We start from the raw sequence: 11,770 nt of genomic DNA on the forward strand, positions 1-11,770 counted from the left end.
CAAACTCCCTGAGCTTCCATGAAGACCTGCATCTTCATTGACCACGCCGTGTAGTTGGATTTTGACAACATTGGATAGTTTATACTCACTGTTCCCTCCTTGATTTTTGATGTCTCTATAGTCATCAACCTCGGCATATATTTTGGCATAAACAACCTCGCTCTGATACCAAGTGTTAGAAACTCAACGTGGATGTGTGTGGTTTATATAAGTAAAATTGAAAGACAAGAAGGCTGTGAGCAAAGACTCATTTTCTGTATATAACTTGGGGAAAGAATACAATGTACAGATGAATGATCAGGAGAGATAAGAACTAACTACTGCAGACTAAAACTATTTAAAAGCCCATCACCTAAGGTGATGACTAAAAACTAGGAGCACCTCCTGATATATCTCCACGACTAACCTATCCAAACTTAACTACTGAAGACCTATTCTCACTGCAACCAACACACGTTATAGAGACTTATTCAAATAAAACCAAAACATTATCTAAATAAATCTAAATAAATAATTAAACATAGGAATATAGAATTAAACTCCAACACTGCTATCTCCATGCCCTCAACCAGATCAGGTTATTGGACTCACGCCTCAGAGTGATGCTACTGGCCTCACCATTCTTTTTCAACTAACTGGAACCGAAGGCCTCCAGGTTATGAAGGACGGCTTCTGGATCCCAATTCAACCGTTTGCCTTATGCTTTTGTTATAAACATTGGAGATATTTTGGAGGTATGTATACTACTCTACACTATCAATCTTGTTCTATATATAAATCTTCTATAGTTTAAGGTATATAGATTTTGTTGGCTTGATCACTTGCTGCTCTGAATTTCAAGATTGTGACTAATGGAAAATTCGGTCCTGCGCCTAGCCTTCTCTCGTCCGAAACTCCTCCAAAGTTTCAAAGCCCTGCTAACGACGATTTCTTGAAGGGATTTTTTGCTCAGAAGCTTAATGGGAAATCTTTTTTGGACACTCTAAGAATATAAACAAAATGTTCAGGGCAAAAAATTTCTAAAGTCCTTCAATTCGAGAGTGTTGCTATATTTGAAAATGTCTAGGGTATATTAGAAAGATCTAGTTAATATAAAAAATTTAGTATTAATATAACAATAATTATATTAATGTAACAGTAACAAAATTATATTAATGGCTCATGCAAAAATATTAATATAATAAAAAATATTTCAAAATACTCATGAAAAAAAATTAAAATTGTGGGATGCAAAGTGAAAACCCCACATCTATTAACTTTAACGGTCAATTAAACGGAGTGGTCAAAGAGGCGCTTTTCAAACTTTATTATTTGAGACCAAATCGAAAAAGCGCCTAAACATAAGGGGTGCAAAAGTGTCAATCACTCATAATTTAATGATTGAAATAATTGAAACCTATTTACTAGTGAAATAAAAATAGCATTAACCTGACTATTATTTATCAATAGTATCCTTCATCCTGTTATTAAACCTGACCAATTATTTACAGAATTTATATTTACAATATATTTAGCTTCTTGAATTACATTATAAAATAGTCAATAGTTTCTCGCTCATATATATATCAGGTTAATTATTAACCGGATCACTTATTACAGTCCAATGTATTATCCGCATCACTGCGAAATTTTTGGTCTCACATGAACCACTCATCAGACTAATGGTTGCATGCCGTTAAATCAAATCAAAATAGACGTTAAATTTAACTTCTCCGTAAAGTTCAAGTTAACCATGATGTTCAACATTACTCGTTTGCTTCTTCTTTTGAAACTTAAGTATCTATGCTTGTCTTTAAATTTTATTTAAATTTTGCAGCTCTTAATTCTTTCAATTTCAGTAAAATTAGAAAGTAAATAAATCAAATACAAAAAAAAAGAGATTTTCTATTAATAAAACTAGAAAGTAAATAAATCAAATACAAAAAAAATATGACAAAAGATTTTATATTAATAACACTAGAAAGTAGTATTAAGATTTTAATTTCACTGCAAGTTCAAAACGTCGGATACACACATTTATATTTACCGGGCAATGAAGTGAGTCAGCAAAAGTAGCTGTTAAATTTTGCATACATTCGGCTCGAATAAGTGATCCAGTTGATAATTAACTATACTTTTTTCTTAATTTCTTTATTAAAATGATTATTAAGATGGAGATATATTATTTCATTGCACAAATATTTTTTTACATATACATACATACATACATACATACATACATATATATATATATATATATATATATATATATATATATATATATATAGGCGCGTGTGTGTTAAATATATATACACTAAATTTAATAAATATCAAATTAATATGTTTTAACTTTATAAAACACATTTAATTGATATAATATATTATCATAATAATATACAAATTAATAATAAAAATAGTGTTATTTATATTATCATCATAATAATAATATACAAATTAATAATAAAAATGTTGTTATTATCAATAACACCATTTTTATTATTAATTTGTATATTATTATGATAATAATTTATTGTAATAAATACGTAAGACAGCTTATAAGTCATTGTTAAATTTTTATAATTATATGATAAATTACAACTTATAAGTCTTGAATGTTTTGACCTTTCAAAATCGAGAAGGTATATATCATTTGTAAGACAGCTCCCTTGTGTGGACACAAAATGGATTCAAATTAAATAATTGTGAGTAAATATGAATACTAATAATATATTTTTAATCATAAGTTTTGAAATAAAAAGTGGATGCCAGCTAGAAGACAAGGTAGATACCATCTGTAAGACAGTTATCTTGTGTGGACCCAAAATGAATTCAAATTAATTAAATGTGAGTAAAAATGAGCAATAATATAATATATTTTTCATTATAAGTTTTGAAATAAAAAGGTGGATGCCAGATAGAACGTATCATATATATAAATTCATGATGAATCCAGAAGGTGTCCAACTAATAAATTATTAATACTAATTGATATTTTGAATTTTTTAATATAAAAATATAATACGTTACTGCCCATAACATCTAGGTGTGGACTATATTAAGACCATAGAAATATGTAAACTCCATGGATATTAAAATTATCCTAGATCAATATTACCAAAACATGAGTTATGCTCAAAGAAAGTTTGATGAAAACATGTCTTCTCTCCCCGGTCAAAATTCTTCTAGTTATATTGATACTGATGTGTATCAATCTTTTTATCCTTCAAATAGTTTTGTTCACAAATCAATAGGCCATCAAGGTCAAAATTCTTCTAGTTATATTGATACCTATGTGTATCAATCTCTTTATCCTTCAAATAGTTTTTGTCACAATTCAGTACAATATCAAGGTCAAAATTCTTCTAGTTATATTAATACTGATGTGTATCAATCTCTTTATCCTTCAAATAGTTTTGGTCACAATCAAAGTCAAAATTCTTCTAGTTATATTAATACTGATGTGTATCACTCTCTTTATCCTTCAAATCAAAATTCTTCTGATTATGATTATATTGATACTGATGTGTACCAATCTCTTTATCCATCAAATAGTTTTGGCCACAATTCAGCACACCATCAAGGTCAAAATTCTTCTGATTATATTGATACTGATGTGTATCAAACTCTTTATCCTTCAAATAGTTTTGGTCACAATTCAGTTCACCATCAAGCTCTGTCCATTCCTGAGTCAACCTTACATCATCCCCCACAAAACAATAGTACGGATTTTTCTCACCAGATATATCATCCGAACTCTGATCAAAACACATCTGATCTTTCCTCCTATGGAAATACATCATTTTACTCAGACACTAATAATGATGTGTATCAGGTCTGGTCTGCTGGAGAGTCATCCTTAAACCAACCCCTGATTACTCCAGGGTCAGAGGTGCACCATGGATCCAACTACCAGGAGTCAGGGCCCCAGTTTTTACCAGGATCAGTGTCCTACCATCAAACTGGATACAGTCCAATGAATTTTGAGGCTTCAATTGGGCACCAACAAATAATGACTTCTGATTCATTTGGGCAATATCATGCTGTGAATGAACCCCAGCCACCTCTCACAGTTGGAGTATCTGTTGGACAACCTGAAGCCATTAATCAGCAATACCAACCCATGATTGTTCAAGCTTCTATGGAAAACCAGCAAGTTGCCATAAATCAAACATTTCAAGAGCAACAGCAACACATGCATCTACATAGAGGCGGGGAGGGAGTTGATCATGGTACTCCACAGCCTGGCAATAAACCCCGCTTAAACTGGACTCCCGAGCTGCATGCCGAATTTCTCAGTGCAATCAGCCAACTTGGAGGAGTCTCCAGTAAGTTCCAAGTCTTCCTTATTTCTAAAAATATAGGCCACACTTATTTAAATATGTTATTTTAGCCTAACACTCCATTACAATATTAAATTATAATGGTAATCTTATAAGTTATCTTAGTTCCACTTAATTCCATTATCTTAGTTATTATTTGATCATGAAATATATAACAATTTTATCAATAATACTACATATTTCCTATTATAAATGTTCTTTTATTTTTTATATTTTGGCTATTATAATAGATTTTTCTTACTTTGTAGATGCCACCCCAAAAGCTATCCTTAAGAAAATGAATGTGAGGGAATTGACAACTGAGCACATTAAGAGTCATCTACAGGTTGGTTTCAATATTTTAATTAAATTGAATTGTTATTGTACTCATTTTGATATGGTAACATTGTTTTATTTTGATGGCAGAGGGTGAGAATATACATGAAACGGTCTATGTTATCCGCACAAACTGCTGGTGGGAAAAGTTTCTTGGTCATTATACTTATAATTAAACTACTTAATTAGAAATATATTTAATTATTTGAGAATTGATAAAAGTGTGTTTGATTGGCGGTAACTAACACCTTTATCAATACAATCTTATGGCAGGTGGCAGTGGTCCTCAACTCTGAGCGGGATAAGGACACTAACAGCCTCCTTGAATGAGTAAGTACAAACTATATAAGTGATATCTCCATACTTTGTTTAATATCAATGACTTTAATATATGTTCATATAAGTTTACTACACCGGGACAATGAAAATAAAGTGTATTGTAAAGAGCCATTTGTGAGTTCACGACATGTTTTCTCGTGGAGTTTACGATAAGCAATTCATAGACATGTATGTTTCAGACTTTAGGAAAATTATGTTACTTATCAATAAGTTCATATCTACTTATAGAATTTTTTTTTATCACGTTCATTCGTTCAACATTTTAGAAAAATATATTTTGAGTTATTAAATTATATTTTGATGAGAATATAAATATGGTTCTTTGAGTTTCTTAGTTATCAATAAGCTAGTTTGAGTTCTCGACATAGTATTGTTTCATTCTCTTGTCGACAACTCTCATTGTGTTCAAGATAAGTCATAATAGTTCATGATTTGACTTCCCTATAAATTTCAAATGGTTATAATTAGAATTGTCAAACATGTTTTACAAATTAGTGATTTTGTTCTGTTTATTAAATATATTCTTTATCTTTTTAGCTTCTTAATTGTTCCATTAGAGCATTTTAAACTTGATTAACCTATGAAATAGATTTCTCATTATTATTGTTGCTTATTACGAGATCTAGTGTACTGAATTATGATATTTACCCTAAATGTGTTATTTTGTGATTTTTCAAAAAAGTGAAAAGAGTAATGAATTTTTTATTAAAATATCTTTTATCTAAAGTGGAATATGTTATGAGAGTTTGAGACAATGGGCGAACTTTTAAGAATTAGGCATGCAAGTGCCTTCGATACATGAATAGATTAGTTTGCTACATGTTTCAAGTGTGTGCATGGTCCTATATATTAACAGATCATTCACTCACAGCCTTGGATACATGAATAGATTAGTTTACCATATGTTTCAAGTGTGTGCATGGTCTTATTTATTAACAGATCATTCACACACCACATGCATCTTAATGATTTAAAATCGTTTTCATATAAATTGAAATTGAAAGTCGACATTGGCCTACATTATCTTTGACAGTTAGTTAATCCTTGTTTCACCTTGATTATGTTGTAGTTCTTTTATGTCATGTGGTAAAATTATTTATACTTGTCAATCATATTTTGCTAACTCTTGTTCTCTTTAGTTTAATCATTTCAGTAAAATCCGAAGATGCATGGTGCGATTCGAGAGACGAACACATGAAAGACAATGGCTACCAATTGAGTGAACATGTAGCTATTGTTTTAGATTCACCACCGAGTTGGTTGTGAAGACTGAATTGTAATAGACTTTAATTAATTTTTCAAAGTATGTTGGACTTTTGGTTATTTGTGACATTTTTTATCGAAGTTAAGCTGATAACATAAGTTTGGGTTTTAATAAAAATTTGTAGTTTTGTTTTAGTTTTAGTACTATGACCTTTATGCCGACCAATTTTCGCCCATCATTTTATTTTATTTACTCATGTTTATATTATATTAGTGTTAGTGACACATCTTGACCCATGATATGTGCCTTATCATATCATCTCATCGACATAAATTCATTTGATGTATATTCTCCGTCTCTATCCGAACGCAATCCCTTGATATGCATGCATTCCCGTTTTCTTTTCAACCAATACTTTAAATTTCTTGAATACCTTTATTAATGCCTCATATTTTTCATATAAAAAAACAAACCCGTGTTCTTCGAGAGTAGTCATCAATAAACGTAATAAAATACCTCTTGGAGCTATATGACTTGGCTGTGATAGGACCACAATTGTCCGTATGCACCAACTCGAGAGGCTTTGTAGCATGATAGATTGCCTTCCTTTAAAAAGAATTTCTTGTTTGCTTTCTCAAGACAATTCCTCACAAAAATTTCCTCAAAAATCCAAGGAATTCCATGAACTATCCCTTTGTTTGACATCTCTTTTAGACCACCGTAGTGTAGGTGTCCAAGTTTCTTGTGCCACAAGGTTGCTTTGTCCTGTATCTTCACTTGCATACATGTCTCCTGCATGTTCCTCAAGTTTAGTTTGAAACTCTAATTTTGGGACATTTCTATTTGAGCAATATATTGTCCCCCCATTTTCATCTTTCAGGAACATGACTTTATTCTCCATGAAAATTGAATATCCTTTCTCAAATAGTTGTCCACAGCTTAGAATGTTGTTTTTGAGGTCCCGAACAAAATAAATATCTTCTATTTTTCTCTGTCTGCCTTCTATTTTGGAAAAACTAATTTCACCTTTTCCTTTGACTTCAACCTTTGATGCATCACCAAAAGACACAAAACCATAATTTATTTCTCTTAAATCAGTAAAGAGATGTTTGAGTCCACTCATGTGGTTGCTCGCACCACTGTCAAGGTACTATATTACATCAGTTTCTTGAATCATCTTTTTGTTGGCCATTGGCAAAACTCCATCTTGTTGCTCTCCTGTTTCAGCTATGTTTGTCTTTTCTTCAACCATTTTGTTAAACCAACAATTCCTTGCAAAATGTCCAAATTTTCCACAACTGTAACATTCACGTTATCTGCAACCTCTGCCTGGAGTCATTCTGGCACCTCTGCCACGGCTACTTCCTTGTTGGCGCCAATTTCGTTGATTTGTCTGCTCTCTTCTTTTAAATCTATTGCTTACATGTACACGTCCTCTACCTCGGTTAAAATTTTTATTTGCACATCCACGACCTCTTCTTCTAGTATCTAGTGAGTACAGGAGCTTGTCTTTGTCTTTAACAGAGTCATTAGTTTTTAACACATGGGATTTCGTTTCTTCTTTTTTTTAACAATATTTCTGAATATGCTTGTAATGAACCAATGAATTGATCAATGGTCATGGTTTCCGTATCATTTCATTCTTCAATGGATATGCCAACAAGTTGCAATTTTGTATTCAACGATCTTTGTATTTTTCATTGACACAAGCATCTTCTAACTTTGCTCCATAATTTGGGATATATTCTGTTTCCTTCATATGCAATGATTCAAATTCACCACGTAGGGTTTGTAATCGTACCTTTTTTACTTTGTCAACACTTTAAAATCGTTGTGCAGAATCTCTCGGGCTTCTTTTGCTTTTGTTGCTCATGCCACTTTTTTTAGACATGGCTTCATCTAAGCCCATGCCATATGAATGACCAATTTTCTATCAACAGATATTTCCATCTATCCATCAAATGATATCTTTTAATTACGGTTAACAAGTATTTCTATATCAATGATTTTTTTGACTCAAGCACTACATCCCCTCAACGGGTACTTCTTCTCATCCATGGATTGAGCCTTTATTTACATTAATTGAATAAAATTTCTAAATTGATTATCTTTTTCACCGTCTAATTGATATAGACGAGTATTTAATTATAGAAATAGTCCAAAAATTATAGAGAGTGATCGGGTAACATAATGAATGAAAGGCAAGCCTTTTACATGGTAAAAGGACACCGGGGACTAGAGAGGCCTCCCACCTCTTCAGGAATGTTAGCCAAATCAGGGCTAGTTGAAAAAATTTTAGGCTAATACAGACTTTATTTTAATTTCAATTTATATGATTTTTTTTTGAAAATTATTAACACATGTGCTGATCAGTCCATGCTAATCTGTTGTTCAACAGCACCATGCACGCGCTTATAATATGTTATGAGAGACCGAGACACTAGTCAAATTTTTATGAATTGGGTCAATATTTGCCTTGGGTACCCCAATGTATTATCTTGTCTGGTGTTGTTGATTGACTGATCATGGACTCCCCACATGTGTCATAATGATTTCACATCTTTTTCATATAAATTAAAAGCCGATATTGGCATACATTATCTTTGATGGTTAATGATTATAAGATATTTCCATTTAAAATCAATGAATCCTTGGTTTGACCTAATTATGCTACCGTTCTTTTATACCATGTGGTATAAAATCATGTCTATACTTCGTGAACATGTGTTGCTCACTCTTGACTCTTGTTGTCTTTAATCAAATCAATTCAATTATATTCAAAGACCCCTCACTCTCCTTTTCCTAATATGAACGATGTGATTCTATAGGCTGAATGGTAAGAGTATGGCTAGGCATCCGATGAACCTCTTTAGTTTTGGAAGGAGCAAACATGTTGTTATGATTTTGGATTCACAAGTGAATTGGTTGTTATCGAGTCGTAATAGACTTGTGTTAATTTCGTAAAACATGTTAGACATTTAGTTGCACAACAAACCATTTGAAATTTTTTAGAGATCTTTTTCTTGAATTTATTTAGTTTCACACTAGTTTGTTTGCTTGTTTTTGTTTTAACAGTTCCTAAAATATCAAATAAAAATTCAAAATTATTGTAAAATTGTATTCAACCCAACTTATAATCTCACATTGTTAAGTTTCGGACAATAAGATACTTTTTATGGCATAATAGATGTGTAATCAAAATAATTAAGAATAGAGGTGCAAATCCTTACAACACTAGAAATTGAAGATTAGATATTTGGAGAGAAAAAAATATACAACTCAAACTTGATGATAGATATTTAAGTTCGACAAAGATACAATAATTCAAGATCTTTTTTTTTCCCACACAAGCAATGCCCCAATTAAGTTTTGCCCACATAATACAACTTGAACATGACAATATGGCCTTAAAACATCATTAGGTTTGAAAGAACAACAATAGTCGTTTAATGACGTGACCATTATTAATGTTCTAGCAAGTGAGATATCGAAATCTAGCATATATTATCTTGATTATGAATAACATCTCTTGTTCGAAAAAAATGTGGCATATATTATCTTGATTATGAATAACATATCTTGGCCGAAAGCCAATTAACTTCTTCCCCCTTGTCAAACTATAATATCACAACATAGTACTGGAGTTTGAAATTGCTCTTTACCATCATTTTTTCCGCAATTTGGAGATTTTTGGTGATCAAGAGCTTGCGAGTTTGAGGCTCCACTTTTGTGTATCTAGTCGAGATCACCTTTTACCAAATATTTCCACCATTCCATTTGGTTTTCTTTGGTATGAAGGAAAAAGAAGGTCCACACTCAAGTTTTTATAATGTACCAAGAACAACCTCATAGTTAGTACCTGAATGGACAAACAAGTAAAAAATGATAAGTCTCGTGCACATATGCAAAGAATTGTAATATGGATTTGTATAATCAAATTAAAACGCTATAGTAGTTAATTCATAAATGAAACATACTTGTTCATAAATACAAAATATTGTTCGGGGTTAATAATTCATAAAATACTAATTTATGATTAAGAATATTAAAAATAATATATACATTGAAGATAATATATACCCCATATCTCAAAAATCTTTCAATTTTAAGAATCATGAGAAGCATTTCAGAGTCTTAAATATCCGCATTAAATATATAATAAGGATCCAAACCATAATTAGAGAAAAAATTAACATTAAGCATACATGAAGAATTAAAAAAAAAGCATTCTACATATGTACAAAAGTATTAGATCTTATAAACCCATTGTACAAACATAATTGATCAATAGTTATATTTCAATAAAATTTGAGGGAATAATGTTCGTTGTTAAAATTTGATTAAAAAAGTTGATGGCAAAATTCCCAGAACTAGGAAACTCGATTCACATAATAAACAACAATACTTATATTTCGGAAACATTTAGTAGAAAAATTTTAAAACCTGTGCACAAAGAATAACTGATTTATGTCCTAGTCTGGGGTGATCTCCATCTGGGTGATGATCTTCTTCATCTTCCGCATATATCCAGTAAATCATACAAGTGAAGAGTTGAACAAGGATTATGCACATAATAAGAATAGATCTGTATAAAGGGAGTTCAAAATGAAAGATATATAGGTGAATAACCAAAAGGTAATGGTGTAAATTGGACTTGTAGAAATGTGCGGATGAATGCCATATATTTGGTTGGTGAGAAGTTTCTAGAATTGGGATAATTAATATATTATTTGTATTTCATGAGAACTTTCTAGAATTGGATTTGGGTTGGGCCCTTCAATTTGCCTTGATTTTTTTGGAATTGTATCATAAAAATGTGGCCTATTAAAGTAGCTCTCACATTTTAGAATATAATATGCATAATTTAGACTCTCTTTTAACTATTTAATCAATTTTTTTATATGACTTTATAAAATATACTTATTTATTTTATTATTGCATAAGGATATAAAATAAATATACAATTTACAAATAGAAGTACATTTTCCTTACAAATCTTTTATGAGCATATTCAAAACCACCACAATATATTTAGCTCCAAATGAAAAAAGAGGAGGGTTCTAGTACAAATTTATATGAAAAAAATACAATTAGAAGAATGTTTATGTTAGGAAAATGTCTTGCTATTTTTTTTTACGAAATGCGGATAGTTTATTCCATTAAATCGTGCATAATACACTCCTTTACTATAATCGGAACAGAACTCCAATCAAAGCTACGATCAGGAAACATATGTGATATTACTATTTAATTTATGTTACACACATAATTTGGTTGCATGGTTGCACGGTCGTCTTCCCTTCCCTCGTATACAGAATAAATGATTAGAATATACTTATATATAATATAATAAGCATAACACTGATAATTTGGTTGCATGATCGCACGGTTGTCTTCCTACTATAAGTTTATCATCAGTACGATCATATACACAATAAATGATTAGAATAAAATTATGTTCTATTCTATAAGACAACTGATATCTACTTGCATATTTATAATTACTTTTCTTAATCCAAAACAAATTCTATCTTTCACGTGTTTATGATTTTTGTTAATCTAAAATAAATATTTTCTACCCGTTTTAATTGTA

The sequence above is a fragment of the Daucus carota genome, chromosome 8 (genome assembly GCF_001625215.2).
Source record: "Daucus carota subsp. sativus chromosome 8, DH1 v3.0, whole genome shotgun sequence".
NCBI classification, from domain to species: Eukaryota; Viridiplantae; Streptophyta; class Magnoliopsida; order Apiales; family Apiaceae; genus Daucus; species Daucus carota.